The sequence below is a fragment of the Taudactylus pleione genome, unplaced genomic scaffold (genome assembly GCF_031769625.1).
Source record: "Taudactylus pleione unplaced genomic scaffold, aTauple2 ptg000342l, whole genome shotgun sequence".
Taxonomy (NCBI): Eukaryota; Metazoa; Chordata; class Amphibia; order Anura; family Myobatrachidae; genus Taudactylus; species Taudactylus pleione.
In genome coordinates, this window is record NW_028284743.1 from 3,567,095 (window position 1) to 3,583,330 (window position 16,236).

The following is a 16,236-nucleotide window of genomic DNA, read 5'->3' on the forward strand; positions in this document are numbered from 1 at the left end:
TGTAGGTTGAGAATGCTAGAAGGTGATCCCCCAATTCATGTATAAGAGTATACGATTTTATAAATTTTTGACAATACAGGGAACAGGTGACACTTTTTCATTCATTGTTTACTTTATTACTAAACATGTATTACAACTATATTGTTATACTTTGTGAAATATACATTGTATCCGTTTAATGTTTTCACCAATGTGATTTGTCTTCCTTGATAGATTAACAAAGGAGTCTATGATGTTTTTCTTTTGTCATTACTGTGATACTATTTTACGAGTCTTTATGATGTACTGTTTTATCTTGCTTCAATAAAAAACATTAAAAAAAAGAAGAAAATATTTATAATACAAAGTTGAGCAAAAGTCCATTTGTAGAGCATATTTTACATGTTTTCACACTGTGAATGCTCTGAAAATGCAGTGGAAGGGGCCCAAGCTTAAGGAGTGTGGCCAGCAACCAGAGGGACTTGGCCGAACATTAGAGAGGACATATAAAGAACACAGCCCCTTTATAAAGGAGGGGCCATGGGTGTGTCAAGACCAACCCCACTGATTGGCAGGAGGGCTAATCTGTTTGTAGTTTCCATAGAAACAAACCAAGCATCCAAGTTCAAGCATAGTCCTGCTCCACCAAGTTACTGACCCCTAGTGTAAAGGGTGGGACCCTCAGGCAAACAGGGATTCACTGGGTATTTCCCGTGTACACCATTGGGCCAGTGTAACTCAATTGTAACGGATTCTGTGTATGTAGGTCATGCTCATTGAAGACTTGTTGATGTAATTGTGCTCTGTACAGAGTTATACAGAAGCATACCGTAAATATGCTTAATTTCAGTCTGATCTCTTTCACCAAGAATAGGGCTTGTGTAAGTACACACTGATAATAATAGTGGCTATGAAACCAAGTGTACAAATATGGGCGATACTGTAGCAGAGATGTGTACAATTCTGCATGTGGGTAAAATCAGGAATTAAGTTCTGTGAATGTAATGCCGAGCAATTCAACTCCTCTTGGTACCTATAGTGTCTCTTTATTAAATATATTTAAAAAAATAAAAAATAAACATAACAATTGCCTATTTTGGCTGATTTTCTTTGCTGTTTCAGGGTAAAACCAATAATGTTTTCTGCAAATTCTTCTGGAAAAAAAACAGGTATAGCAACGTTTCAATGTGGTCAGCCCAATACATGCAGAGGGGGATGGGGGCGGAAAGAAAAGCCTCAGCTGCAAAGGGGTTAAGATGGAATGTCCTCCCTTGTTTCTAGCCATTATTATTAGTATAAATACCATTTCAGCTCTATATTTTCTCCTTAACTTTAACTGAAAAATATCAAAGTAGCAGCTGTTTGAAAGCTTGTTACACAGTTGGCTTTGATATTGCTGTTCTTCAGTGGTCCAGGAAATATCCCTGTTTCTAGGGGGTACTACATCATTTTATGTACTGTGAGTTGATATGGTCAATACCCTATAAATAATGGTCCTGATGGGCATGGGTTCAGATCACATGGTTGAGTAGAGTTCTTGGAGGGCTTTACTATTTGTTTCTTATCTTCAGAAATAAAAGTAGAACATGTGGCTGGAAATGAATATTTACTCTAGTCCAACTTGGAAAGTATTTTAATGCTAAAGTCTGAATTCTGGAAAGGCTGGTAAAACAAGTCTTTCTAAAGTGAGAGAAGCAAATATATTTTCATACCATTAATTGTACTTTTCTCTGTTATACTATGGTATTGTATTGTTTACAACATTAAACTAGTGCTTTATTATCCACTTCAGCATTATATTGCCTCCACTGGTGGTCATTTACTTAGCATACCAGAATTTACCTTTGTTTTGCACTGGTACATCTCATTGATTTGCCCAATGTACATAAAGCTGCATATTAAAAGGCTGTTTATCAGCTTCAATAAAATAATTAGCTATATTCAGGAACCTATTTTTATAATTTCCTCAGTTTATGACCACCCCCAGTTTACCTACATTGGAAAAACATAGATATTCATCAAGTTGTAATGGATTCATTATAATTGCATATACGGAAAACTGGCGATGTCACTGTGAGATCACTATATTCCTTTACATGTGACCCTCAACACACACAGAATATTCCACAATGAGAACACAATTGAATAAGTAAGTTTCCTTACCTGCATATGATTTTACCTGCATAGTAAAATCACATCACTGATAGTATGCACAGTATGTAACACTCATGTATTACATATAGGTATCACATACTAATAAAGAAATATATGATTGTCATATAGAATGATGGTGACCCCGAAAGTTTGCAAATGGTATTTGAGCACATGAGTAACTTATTATACAGAATGTTGGGATCTGGGCCACCCATTATAATTATGACAAATTGCGATCCTGGGACCTTCTATTCTTGAGAGGCCACAATGATGCAATCATGCCATGATATCCCCACAGCACTCACCGGGCTTCAGCACCCCCCCAAACATTTGCCACCTGGCTGCCCCCTCCCATAGGGAGCAGACATAAAGTAGGTAAGTAGGTACATGGATGGACACTGGAAGCTGATGGTTGGCAACCATCAATGTTCCCAGCATGATGGAAATGTTTTTTTCCATTTGATGCTCAGATTGCGGTAGTTGTCAACCAATGCATACCTTGGAAACTTGGAAGTGGTGTCCACAGCAGCACAGAACTTTTGTGAATTCACAAATTTCCGGCATCAACTCCGCATTTGCACAAAATAACCATAGATTGATGACCAACCCTACTCATTGAGACACATAGGGCATATTTACCACAATCTGCATTTAAAATGCATTTATGGTGTGATATTTTTGCTGGTAATCGCAATGCGGTTATGTAAATTATTACTCGCATTCACCATGCATCAGGTGTCGGGATAAAGCTTGCGAGAATGCCCTGTCTCCACAATGCGTTGGAAGCAAACCTGGCTAGCTGGTATGGACCAGGGTAGCCATCAGGCTGTGCATTCCTCTCAGGGGAAAAAAACCTGTTACAGTAGCTACCACATTCCAGAGCTTGGTAAATTTGAAATTTTTCTTTTGCAAATGAAAATTAAATGACCACAGAAGATATTGAGATATGTGCTGCTTTCTCCTATCTTGAATCCTGGGAATACTTAATTTTTATGGGTATCCCCCCCAAAACATTCCCTTGGGAAATATGCCCCTATTTACTATAGTCTGCATTTAATATGTGGTTGTAGTGTGATATATTATCCTAAATTAGCAGTGCAAATTATCACAGGAATTGATAAAAAATCCCTTGTAGGGACAGAGCTTGTGATATAGCTCTGTCTGTGCAAATCCCCTCTGCTCACTTCTCACTGTATTTTTCAGAAAAAAATACAGGGAGAATGTGTCTGTGCATGCACCCCCTCTGCAGCAGCCGGTCTTTCCCCAGTGGCATGCCTCCCTGTGCTCCCACTGAGCCTGCCCTGGTCCCCCTGCTGCTGTCCGGCTCTGCTGACACCCCCTCTTCAACCACTGCCACTGCTGCTCCCTCCTCTCCACTGGCCCTCCTTCTGCTGCCTGGCTAAACATTTCCACTGTTCCCCTCCCGCAATGCTGCCCGCCCGCTGCTGTTGCCCTAGTGTGCCATCGCTGACCCCCATTCCGCTGCTGCTCAAGTGTGCCACTGCTGATTCCTTTCCACTGCCAGTGCCCATCCACTGTTTCTACCTGAGTGTGCCACCCCTGACCACCCTCCACCGCCACTGCCCGCCGCCGCTGACAAACACCTTTTTCACCCCCTGTAGTCCCATTCCTTATACCTTACATGCCAGTAATATTACTATAGTAGTATTACTGTAATGCTCGCTGTCTGTTTTGGCCTTTGACAGGCTCCAGCAGAACCACCTCTTCCATCCCCATGGAGTTTACAGCATGACTGTGCCGTTTAGCCCATCCCACTGCTCAAACTCCTTTCTTCCCTCTCTTCTACAGCTCTGCAGCAGACAAAATGGTATCAGATGTTAAAAAAGCATAGAGCCTAAGGAGCTGAATTGCTGTTCCCTGCACCTCAGGCATCGCAAACCATCAAGGAATACCCAGGTCCCCCAGTGGACCAGTTCAATACTGCTGAGGGCCTGTTTTGCTTATTTATGTGATTTACTGTGTTTAAAGAACTTTACATTCATTGAAAACAGCTAATATGTTTTTGTTATGATTTTTATCTAATTTAGTTTTATAAAATTATGATCAGCTGTTGCATTTGTACCCCCTACTCCATCAACAATTTATTATACTATGGTTCAAAATCATCAAGCCATCTCAGTCCTCAATAATTCAATATAGAATATATCAAATTCACCATAGCAGACTATGAAATATAAAAAGTTGCTCTTGGTGAAACTTGTGCACCACCTACTGTAAACGTGACAGTCTGGTAATTAGGATATGAAATACGACCAGTCAGGAAAAGGCTAATCTTGCTCTATGGTTTATGCAGTAAAATAGTTAAAAATACCTCACACACAACATTCTATCTTCTCAACCGAAACTGCATGAAAAACTCCAAACAGCTGCAACTCAATTAGGAGCCAAACATATCACTTGTATCCAGTTTTTTTTTTTTTTTTTTGGCTAGAGAAAAATACACAAATATAACCACTTCATGACAGCTTGAAATTCTACTAAAAAAAAAAAAATCTTGGCTGTGTCAATGTTACTGCTATTTTACAGTTTTTACCTTATTTTATATTTTATTCATGGAAACTGCAGGTCAAGAAATCATGCACAAAATAATAGGTGAGGGAGGCAGTTATGAGCAATGCCTATACACTGTATTTTACCCATAACTCTGTGCTTGACACATTTCTCCTTTCAATAACGTATACAGCGGCTGCCATAGAATTTCAATCATCCTCTGTGTCACCAAGAGTCCTAAGTCTACGAAATGACTTGGAGAAACAGAATAAAAAAAAAAATATTTTTCATGTTTCCCAAATGAGCACTGCAATATCATGGAAATTAGGTTACAAAAAGCATTAAGCATCGGCATCAGATTCAGTGTCCTTATGGCTGTCAAGGTCATCGGGCTGCCTTAATAATGCTCTGTTTAATGTTTCATCCTCCCCATCCAATTGTAAAGGATTAACTTCTAAAAAACTTAATAAGGATGCAAAAGCCATCAATTAATATGATATTTAAATGATATTTCTCACCTTGCTGGAGTGGGAAGGATGGAACTGACTGGCAGTATCTGTGAATGATTGCAAATAGAAGTTAAATGGAAAATGAGTAGTAAATATAGAAAATGACTTGTCTCTCCCCTGTAAGAACTATTTACCTATGCAGGTCTATTGTAGCTCAACAGAATATTCCCACAGCTTTTCATATTTCAAAAATAAATTTGAATGGATGACAGTATAAGGTCACACTGACCAAATCTTTTCCATGTATTTAAATTACATTCAATAGATCTAATACATTTGTTCTGAAAAACCATTAAGGTAGAAAGGTATCTGCTACAAAGAGAAAGATGTGCAGTAAGCTGTGGCACTCAGAGACAACAACAATTCACATTCCAATATACAGTATAGCATATATTTATTAAAAATAAGATTAAATAACTACAGGGAGTACATATAAACAACAATGTGCAATATCATTGTTAAAACATCAATACAGGGAGTAACTGTGCAATGGCTCCTTCGTGTTTTGAAAAAGGTTATACTGTAATAATTAGAATAAGATGGTATACTGTAGCAATAAAAATTAAAAAACACAGAATACAGTGTCTCTGATGGTAATTCAGAAGCATAGAAATGTATGGAACATAGTTAACCTTTTCCTAGTCCTCCATAGCAAATATTTAAAAAGTCATACATTTGAATGTGCTGATATACTCAAATATAGCTCTAGTCCTCAGTCCGGTTAGGCTATTAGTATGGGGATCGCAATTTCACATATATGGGAAAGAGTCATGACATCCTGTATCCTCGTTAATACTGACAATCCGTAAGCGCCAGACCCACAGAGTTCAGCCGGCAACCAGCAGGAGCTCCGACAGGTAACACGTGCTGCTGCACAGGCACGCCGGGGGGTCAGCTGGTAGTAAGCAGGAAGGGGGCCGCAATCGTCTGTTATACAGAAAATTTAAGTGAGCTAGGCCAAACAGACCATCCAGAGTAGTAGTTGATTGATAATGTTAAAGATCCCCAACAGACAGAAAAGTATCTGCTACATACAATTGTGGTCCACCTTGTGGGCTTAATTTAGTGCCAGAAGTACAGCACACAGTATAGAAGGTGCAGTTTTATGTCTTGGAAAAACCATGTGTTGCGAGGAAGGGGGCCTGATTCAGACCCGCTCGCTAGATGCGTTCGCACGCAGCCGTCAAAGTTTGCAAATCCCGCGATCGCACGGCAAGACATTAGCATGCCCACTATGCCTTGGCATGCGATTGTGGTATGTATTTAGACGCCCACCAACCTGTCTTAAGATGCCCACTTTCCCTTAGTAATACACGTCATCTCCAGGAAGTGTATTAAAAAATCGGTAACATTGAGTAACATCGCACCCATATGCAGCACTTGTGGCTGACCATACCATACCACAAGCACAGCGAGTACTTCAGTGTGTAATTCTGCCATGTGACATGTATAATGATGCTGCGTCTTAATTATGCACGTCTCTGAAATGGCATTAAGACGCAAAGACACGCCTGCGTTTGCACCACCACACCCCCGTTTCCATCGACCACTCCCTGTCACCACCCACAAACGGCTCGTCCTGTCACTCATTCTAGCAAGGCGTCTATGTACAGTGGGCCTGATTCAGAGCCGGACGCTATTTGCGGATGGTCGTTCCAAAAAAGGGGCCGGCTATAGAAATTGAGCGCTAGCTCTTTGCGGTTTGTCGACGCCTCTATGTCTGGGCGAGCAAACGAAAAATGCGCTCGCTATTTTGTAAAGACGCCCCTATGCCGTTCGCAACACACGTCATCTCCGGTATTTATTAGATTAATCGGGTACATCGAAAGGCATCTGAACTGCTCGCAGTGCTTGTGGTAGGTTTTTCCTACCGCAATCACTGCGAGCAGTTCAGGCTAAAAGACAACCAAGTGACGTGGTCGATGACGCTCCTTTACTAATTATGCACTCCCAGTAATCTCCCTTTTGACCGTTTGGCACGCCTGTGTTCGGATCTCCACTCCCCCGTTTTCAAGCACCTTCCCCTGTTACCACCCACAAATGGTACATTCTGTCAATCAAATTAGCAGCCCCTCGCTGTTTTGCGAGCGCACGATTTCCGACTGCAATGACTTGGTTTGCGCATGCGCATTATGACCCATACGCATGCGCTGTTGTGCGAACATCGCTCAGAGCGGCCGCTTACGAGCGGCTCTGAATCAGGCCCAGTGTGCGAACACTTCCCGATTGCATGGACTAGTTCACGCACGCGCACTGCGTCTTATACTCATATGCACATTGCAAACATGGGCAGGCTACGTGCGAACGCAGCCTAGCCAGCTGGTCTGAATCGGGCCCTAAATTCAAAAGGTGTGAACACATTTAGAATTGAGATGGGAAGGTACCATCACTCAACTTTAAATCACAGTGCAAAAAAACTACCCAGAGTTTGCAAGCTACATACAAAAGGCAGCAGGGCAGTAAGAAGTGGCCTACCAAATGCAGACAAGCGTACCTGTGGAGAAGAACTACTGTAACCCTCACACGTCTCCCAACAGTGAACAGGATCCGCACACCCTTAAAACAAATAGAGGGATGATGAGATGATGACTGTATACACTCCCTGTGTGGTAATGTATGGCAGAATTAACATTAATGTACCAAAGTTGCACACTTTAATGTACTATTGGTGTCCATAGAAAGAAGTGTTCCCCCTCGGACATCTTACTCATGCAAGCGCCCTGATCGACTAGATTGATGATACTGACTGTAAATATTACCTGATCCCCGTGATCAGAACTCACCACATAGCTGCACATTACTTGCCAGAAAATATACACAGCACTTCCAGAATGCCTGTTCTATAATAAATACCAGGTAGCGTCTTCCTCCCACACAAGCAAACTAGCGCAATAACCCTACCCAACAATGAATTGGTTATCTAATATAGCAAGGTGCAGTACACGACTGTATCTACTTAACACAATACAAACAATACAATTACACAATGGAGGCACAGCAATGCAGAAATATCTAATCTCTAGTGCTCGTGATACAGTAGTTTCAACAGAAAAAAGATTTCTCAGTGGTTGGTGGTGCTGTCCACAAGTGATGTACTGTATAAGTCAGCAAGAAAAGAGAAAAAAAAAGCCCTCTTATATTTGCACTACAGTATACTTCAAAAGTGGGTATTGTTACTGCATAAAACATTATCTTTTATTAAAAATTATATCATAATTGACTAAAACATTAAAGTACAATCATCAAATTATACTTGAATTGGTTGGATCTAATTGACCCAAAAAATTTTACATTTTATGTTCCTTTAGGAAAGGATTGCTAGTTTTTTAAAAGTGGTAACTGTGAAAAGTTCTGAAACCTTCAGGATTGAATAGTTGTTTTTGTTGTTATGCTTATTGTTTATTAATGCTACATTTCAAACTATCATCCTTGTTTATGTACTAGGTAATATTCAGGGATACATTTCACTCTGTTCAGGAGACGGTATCCATGTAGTGTTGATTCAGCTTTTGCTAACACTATGTTTAAAACCAATATCTAACTGCTACACTATGCCCGTGTTTTAATCTTATATAAAATATTAGTATATGTTTTGGCACGAGTTATTACAAAACATGTTTCAATGTCCAAATACAATGATGTCCCTCGCATTATTTGAGTAGGGCCCATGCTGAGACAAACCCCTACAAGGAAATAAGAGCTAAGTACTGTATCTGAAAAGGTTACAGGCAGTAGCTCACACTGAGATTGCTTAACAATACAGAATTCAATAATGCTTGAAAGAGAAGCCAGAAATTAAAAAATATTTAACACACTAAATAACAGGCTCTCGCAGCAACACAGCATAAGCAAATTGTTTTACTTAATGTTATTGGATTTTTATCTGTACCGACCTGCAGCTTGGCCTCTAAGCCAAAGCTTATTTTAATAGCCACCTTATGCTGCTGCTATCTTCCTAGTCCTGCGTAGTCATGATAGGCATTATTAGCATTCCTCAATCTTAGCGTCTCCTTTAATCCAACTAAAATAACCCATATCTCTCAGTCACCAAATTTTTAAAACTCCAGGATCTCAACACTCTTAGGCATCTATTTACTAAGCCTTGGATGGAGATAAAGTGAACAGAGATAAAGTACCAGCCAATCAGCTCCTAACTGCCATTTTACAGGTTGTGTTTGAAAAATGGTTGGCTGGTACTTTATCTCCATCTACTTTATCACAATCCAAGGTTTAGTGAATAGACCCCTTAACCACTGATGATTTTTTTTTTTTTACAAAACTGCTCACAATATTTTAATTTTTTTAATAAAGTTTTATAAGTATTTTTAATAATATATTTAAATATTTTACTTAAAAAAAATATATCTAGGGGCCATTTTGCACTACCCCGATCCCCCCTGTGTCTACCCCCATTGGCAATGGACATCTTGGTGGTCATAAATCATAATAACATTACCTCCCCTACACACACCTTCTTAATAGTAAACAAAATTTTGTTTTATAAAACACCCCTGTTAAAATCTAATTTTTTGCACCCCTGCTCCTCCTACCTTGTGACCTGTTTCATTATTATTATTATAATTTTTATTATTATTATTTTAACCCCCCTTTCCCCCTATGGTTTTGTTTTATCCCTCCTCCCTCTAGATCCCCCCCAGGGGGTTACCATCCCAACCCCATGTAGACGCCCCCTCCCCTACATGCAGAGTGCAGTGGGGTGTGTGTCAGGGAGGACTGATAATCAGTCTCCTCTACAGCAGCTAACCTCTGAACATGCTTAGATCAGCCAAATAGTGCTAGGAATGGAACTAGGTTCCCCTCCTTGCACCTTGATTCCCGGCGTGCTCCAGAGTGCCGTTTTGGTATTGAACACAAGAGATCAGCGGTAGAGAGGGTTTAGTGCTAGTAAAGTTTATTTCACTAATCCCTCACTCTTATAGTTTTTCATTACTCTGAGAAAGTGCTGCCATGAATTGTCATTTACATCTACAACACAGCTCAAAAGTCTTTTGACAGATAGGTTTTCACGCTTACGGGGAGATGTACTAAGAGTTGGCACCACTATTGCCAACTCTAAGGGCCAGATGTACTAAGCCTTGGAGAGTGATAAAGTGGAGAGAGATAAAGTACCAGCCAGTTAGTTCTTAAATGTTAAATGCTGTGTTTGAAAAATGACAGGAGCTAATTGGTTAGTAGTGTATCACTCTACACTTTATCACTCTCCAAGTCTTAATACATCTGGCCCTTAGAGTTGGCAACAGTGGTGGGATAGGGGTGGTTTGGAGGAAACCCCTAGGGACCCCTGGCTTGAAGGACTGCCCGTCCCTCTTGGCACTTGGTGGCTATGCAGTTACATTATCAAATATGATTATGTGAGATTGAAATATACAACACACCATACTAATTGCTAACATTGGCTGATGTCAGTAATATAGCTCCAGTCCACATCTCCTGGCACTATACAATTTGCATTCCTCACAAAGCTGCACAAATTGCTGAAGAGGATGGTCATCCCCTTTTCAGAAGCACCAAATCTACCCGAATAGCTAAGATATATATGGTGCTGTCCTGCTAGAACCTCAAATGGTTGAAGTAAAGCTCAAGATCTCATTTTAGAGTAGTCAAGCTCCAAGTCTGTAGGCACATCCAAGTTAGATGTCCTCGTCTTTGATGAGATATTTCCCTCATTGGGCTGAGTGTATATGAGAAAAATGTCAGGGTGCAAAAGATGTATTTTGAGTATGTTAATGACAGGAATGTTAATGCTATGTCTGTATCCTGGGTGTGTGAGAGAGGTAGCAACAGCAAAGCACCGTTATAGAGAGTTACCATTATGACATCACAGCATGACCTCACTCGAGTTCTACATTCCATAAAGGAGAAGCGCACAAAAGAATCTCTAGTGATGTGTGATATGTTTATATTCCTCCATCACCACCACGTCCCATTATGCACCTGCAATTTAATACACATCTGTACCTTTACAATCTCCATATTGGCCGAAGTTCTCATCCAATAATTCAAACAATCAGTCATTTAGTCTGCTCCTATCACCTCTTTCTCATTTAATCAGTTGCTTCTGTCTACTTTCAATTGCTTTTTTAGGTAGAAAACAAACAATAGACTGAAATAATACCAAAACCTCAATAAAAATCAAACAACTGTTCTATAATGTTTATATTATACATGTATGTGTACTGTACCCTAGCCACCAGACACTGAAGGTGGCCTGCCACACACTGAACACCTTAATTTGGAAGTTTTTCATACAATAGTCACCAGAGATTTGAGGTCTACTCAATGCAGATAATCAAAGATTGTGGGTCTGCTGTACAGTAACCACTAGAAATTGGAGATCTATTATACACTGACCACCAATAATTAGAGGTCTGCTCTACATTAGTCACCAGATAGTAGAGATATGCTACAAGTCTGGGATAGGACACACTGAATGGCGGACTGGTATTGAGTGCTTTGCATGACTGTGGCAGGCTGTAGATACTGATTGCTGTGCACAAATGGAAACAGGCTGCAGATGATTTTGTTATTGAGTGCTATGGGACACCCACTGGTATAGGTGCAGAATGCAGTAGTAATACTAAAGGCTGTTAATGAATGCTGGATGCTCATGGGCGTATTTATAATGGGTGCAGGGTGTGCGGTACCCTTTGGTCAAGGGGTACCGCACCACACACCCTGCACCCATACTTTTTTTTATACTTACCTCTCTGAAGTCCCACGTAGTAGCGCTACATAAAATGTCTGGAAAATGGCCACCTCGGTAATTTTCCCAGCGTTTTGTGCATGCACATTAGGAAATCACCGGGAAAATGGTTGCTGCACCATTTTTCCAGTGACCTGCGAATGCGCAGTAGTCTCTGGAATCTACTGCTTCTGTCATTTTGCTAACAGCAGCCGGGGAGAGAGGAAGGAGACCAGGACGGGGAGTGAACTCGGCCTCCTCCTCTCTTAATACGCACTTATAGCAAAGCAGGAGACTGATGACTGAATCAGATACAGAATGCTGAATAGCATTACAGGAGACTGATAAGGCGAAATTCTCTGTTACTTCACCCTGCTCCACATTCCACATGGAGGCAGCATTTCAATCAGACAGTATAGAATGACTCATAACTTGATTATACTCTGGAGTTCAACCCCTATTTACCTACTCTCTTGACTCTTTTCAGGTAGACGCACGGACTCCCAGAAGAGTAAGTGACCCTTCCGCGTCCTGCTCACTTCCTATTGAAAAGTGTGAGACAAGGAGCATAATGACGTGTATTGTAAGGCCTAATGACAAGAAGTGCATAGCCCCAACCCCATTAACAATAAGTTGCATGTTCCCGTATAGTCACTATTCCAGAGAGAAGAAAGTAAATGTCAAGCAAGCATGGTGCAGCGCAGGGCCTGTTTCAGAGTACGCTATTAGCACAGCAGCTGAGACTTTGGATGCAGCTGCTGTGTTAAAATATGCTAATGCAGCAGGAGGTATCTTGGTAAATAGATGCTTCCTGATGACTTCAGTTATCCGCTGCAGAGTCCATGGACACACCATTGAATCACTCTGCCTTAACATTAGTAATCTCAGAAAACCTCAGGGACGCAGCCACTGGCATCAGCATGCACATAAAATGAGGCTGACACCGCCCCTGCTCCTCCCCCAAATAGCCACAGCCTGTCAACCGGGCTGCTGTGTCTGAGCAATGTGAGCAAGCTTCCAGAAGGAGATCTGCATAGGCAAAGTACAGATCCTGCGCATGCACAGATCATCAAACATCGGAGTAGTACACAAACTCTTAATCAGCCCAAGTTATCTCACTTTGAAGGTAATATACAATGTACATATCTCATCAACACTACACAAAATGTCTAGTGTACACCTTGTACTTCTTTGCATGGGTGACTAATACTAGGCTCACTGTTCACACATTTAGTGAAGAACTTCCTGATTCATGCACCATGCCTAATTCATGCACCATGCCTCATTAGATGTACAGTATCAAATATTTACATCTTTGCAGTTTACTGTACTTAATATGATAGGGTCAAATTCAGAGGAGGGCTGGGCTGGGGGGGCAGGGTGCCATGTGCCCCCCGGGCCGCGGGCAGTCTGTGTCTCTGTGACACAGGCTGCACCGCGTGTGTAGCGCTGACCAGACGTAGTTCGGTCAGTGCTACACAAGTGACAAACACACAGCCACCGGACTTCGGCAGCTGTGTCTTTGTTTTGATCAGCAGCCAATGAAAGTCTGACAGACTCTCATTAGCTGCTGCTGCGCCCACTGCAGGAGCCGCTCCATCTTCCGGGAGAGGCATCATGACGTCTCTCCCATAATGCAGAGCGGCCCAGCCCGGGAAATCAGACGGAGTTCGGTCAGCGCTACACAAGTGACAAACACACAGCCACCGGACTTTGGCAGCTGTGTCTTTGTTTTGATCAGCAGCCAATGAAAGTCTGACAGACTCTCATTAGCTGCTGCTGCGCTCACTGCAGGAGCTGCTCCATCTTCCGGCTCCCACAGTGGATAATGGGAGAGGCATCATGATGTCTCTCCCATAATGCAGAGCGGCCCGGCACGGGAAATCAGATGGAGGAGCGGATGGCGGCGGTGGAAGCGGGGATTCAGGTAAGCAATTTTTTTTATTACATGTGTCTACTGGGGGGGCTGGCACTACAAGGGGGAGACCACTACTGGGGGCACTGCAAGGGGAGTACTACTACTGGGGGCACTACAAGGGGGGGGACTACTACTACTACTGGGGGCACTACAAGGGGGGGACTACTACTACTGGGGACTACTACTACTGGCGGCACTACAAGGGGGGACTACTACTACTGGGGCTCTACAAGGGGGGGACTACTACTACTGGGGGCACTACAAGGGGGGGACTACTACTACTGGGGGCACAACAAGGGGGGGACTACTATTAGTGGCACTACAAGGGGAGGGGACTGCTACTAGGGGCACAGCATGGGGGGAGGGGACTACTAGTAGGGGCACTACATGGGGGAGGGGACTACCACTGAGGGCACTGCATCGAGGGACCACTGCTGGGGGCTCTATATAAAGGGCAATACTGGGGGTACTGCATAGGGGGGACTACAACTGGGGCCACTATTTAAGGGGCACTGCATAAGGGTTACCACTATTGGGGGAACTGCATGGGGGGTGGACTGCTACTGGGAGAACTATAGAAGGGGCACTGCATAGGGGGTACCGCTATTGGGGGCACTTTATAAGGCGCTTACTACTGGGGGCACAAGGGGCACTAATAGAGCCAGAAGCTCTATTAGTGCCCCTTGAGGCATTCCCAAAGGCACGCCCTCAAATGGCAGGCGTGCCTTTGGGAATGCCTCAATTTGTCCAGCCACCACCCTCCCATCCCGCCTACAAAATGGGGTGAGCTGTCGATCAGCATCAACAGCTGCCCCGTTTTGCTGTGAGCCCCGGAGTGAGTGATTTCTCGCATGCGCACTGCCCGGCCATCGACCCGCTTGCAAGCGCATAGGGCCTGATTCAGAGCCGAACGCTCTGACCAGAGCGCTCGCTCTGAATCAGTGCCCTCCTCCCTGAAAATGGAGCGGCCTCCTGGCCACTCGCATAGCTGGGTGACCACCCACAACATATGCAAGCGGCCAAAAAGATGGTCGCGATGGTCAAGACCATCGCAACCATCGGGCTTGCGATGAGACCCTTGTGGTAGGGTCTCGTTGCCGCAAGCCCTGGAGTGATTTTGGCTCTATCAGAGCCCAAATCACTCTCACTGACATCACTAGTGATGTCAGTGGGGCCGGACTCAGACGGTAGGTGTTCCCATCGGAACGCCTCTATCTGGCAACCATGCCCCCGGCACGCCCACTAAAGGGGGCGTGCTGTCAGTCACCATCGACAGCACGCCCCCTTTAGTGCGAGACCCATAACGACGGCTTGGCCGACGTTATTCGGGTCTCGCGCATGCGCACGACAGAGCACCCTCCGTCGTGCGCATGCGCATTGGGGGAACATCGACCCGCTTGCGAGCGTCCTGCGCTCGCGAGCGGGTCTGAATGACCCCCATAGTGCTTGTGAGTGGGTCTGAATCAAGCCCAAAGTGTCTTTGGTCTTGCCTCAGGGGAGGAGGATTGAGTTGTGTTGTATTGGCTTACAGGTTTTGGTGCCTCTCCCTTCCCATCTATCCTATTACCTTTCACCTTTTCTTTTCACAATCCCAGGTTACTGTTTTTGAAATGTACTGTACACTTATGCTCTCAAAATGAGCTTTTTAGCTTTGTCCAAGCGGGACATTCCTATGTTCGTACGCAGCAAAAAATCCGCCCCAAACTCAGGCGACCCCTCCTCTAACTAACGAGCGTGCCAAATAGCGAGCATACATCCCCGAAATGGCTTGAAGGGAACGCACGCACAAGTACAAACCGGAAGTGGGACTGTCAGATTCCGATTACCTGCTCGTTTTTTCTGCCTACCTCCCTCAATCGTATCATGGCAATCAATGTATCAATTAGCTTAATTGTTTTTTTTTTTCAACACAATGCAATAAACTTTAATCTTGTCCGTGTTTGTATTAGCTCGCAGTATACGTACGGCTGAAACCTTCGCTTTTATTCTTCAAAAGACATGTTAGCCCCAATTAAACAATTGTTCTATTTGTTTGTCTCCCCACAATTTTTCTGTGGTTCATTTCTTTATTTAAATTTGCTTACGCATGTCACTGCATCAAGCCTATCATAACTCTCAAGAGATTTGTGGCCCTGTCGAACACATGACTCATACACTAACCAATAGAATTTGTCCTGTTAATTTCCCAAATACATTAGCCAATCAAATTTTTTTGGGGTGCTTTATTAAAATTATTTTGCCAAAAAAACACCATTGCCATCATGAGATCCGCCGCATTCACCAGGCGCGAACTGCTGGTGCTGACGGAGGTGATGGACAGGCGGATCACCAGTCAGCCTCCACCCATCTCCAATGGCCTCCTGCGGCTCACGCCGACATATTGGCCAGCTGGAGCGCAGGTGGTCGGACCTGCACCGGCGGACGCCCCGCTTGCTGGCATGCTTTCGCATGCAGATTGCGGA